The following is a 1,307-nucleotide window of genomic DNA, read 5'->3' on the forward strand; positions in this document are numbered from 1 at the left end:
TATGCAGCACTGAAAAGCACAGACGATCACATGAAACACGTCTCTTCGTGGGAAGATCTGGAAGGAATCATGTTAAGCGAGGTAAGCCAAACTCAAAAGGACAGGCATAACGAGTCCCCTGAGGTAAGTGCAATCAGCACGCCAAGGACAGAAGAATAAACACCTATCTCACGATGAATGTGTGGAAGCATAGATAGTTGGAGGGAGTGCAGGCCACACCTAGGAAGGTACATGAGAGTCCAACATAAAGAAGGGGAAGGGGGGAATAAGGAGGGAGAAGTGGGGTGGGGAGAAACTGAGTTGATGGCATGGGGGGAACAGGGCACTAACTCACCCAGGGGGAGAGTACTGGTTGTGTCTCCACAGAACTGGAATGTGCATACAGACCCCACCACGACATGCCAAACCAGAAAGGCAATGTAACACGTGGAGGTATCCACAAAGAGACTGGACCATGTGACGGCCCTAACCAGAATCAGCCCGACCCCCACCGTGGAAGGAAGTACCACAGAAAATGAAAATAGAGTATCTGGTGTGGGAAAGTAACTGACCTACCACACCACACCCAGAAGGAAGCTGAAGCAAAGGAGGAGGAAGAACAGAGCAGAGCACACCTGGGCCCTCTAAGCTCAGAGGACGATAGCCCAGCTCGGAGAGCCCAATGTACAGAGTACCATACAGCCGGCCCCACGCCGAGATGTGACATCCTGCACTGACCCACGGGACAGCATCAGAGACACAGTGTGGGATGTGCGACTGAGCTGACTCCACCACACTGAGGCAAAACACTGGGGGCGTGCAATGGAGCGGCAGGGGAAGCAGAGCAAGGAGGTCCCGAGGGAGTATAAAGGATGGACTTTGGGGCCAGGACGTGGCGCCCCATCAGACTCGTCCGGAGAACACTCCTAAAGGTCAACAAACAGACCTTGAACTACTAACAGGCTTTTTTGGGGGGGTCTTTTTGTTTTGTTTTTTTCTTTTTTTCCTCTTCTTTTAAATATGTATGTCAGTGGCTTTTTTGTTTGTTAGCATGTTGGTGTTGCTACTGTCATCACCATGTTCTTCTGTGCCACCATGGTGCTGTCAAAGCCATCCCCAATTTTATGCACATATTAATATAGCTGCTGGTCCACTTGGATAAGATAAGCTGGACAAAAACTGTGAGAAGAAAATAAAGGGACCAATGGTCCCGGAGGGACATGAGAGTGTGGGAGGTAGGGGAAGGGAGGACGTGTGGGCCAGCCCAGGGACAGGGGAACAAAGAGTGGTTCAAAACCAGTGGCAGGGAGGGGATGAGAGGACTGGTA

The sequence above is a fragment of the Echinops telfairi genome, unplaced genomic scaffold (assembly GCF_000313985.2).
Source record: "Echinops telfairi isolate 266 unplaced genomic scaffold, ASM31398v2 ScPeMD7_60;HRSCAF=208, whole genome shotgun sequence".
NCBI classification, from domain to species: Eukaryota; Metazoa; Chordata; class Mammalia; order Afrosoricida; family Tenrecidae; genus Echinops; species Echinops telfairi.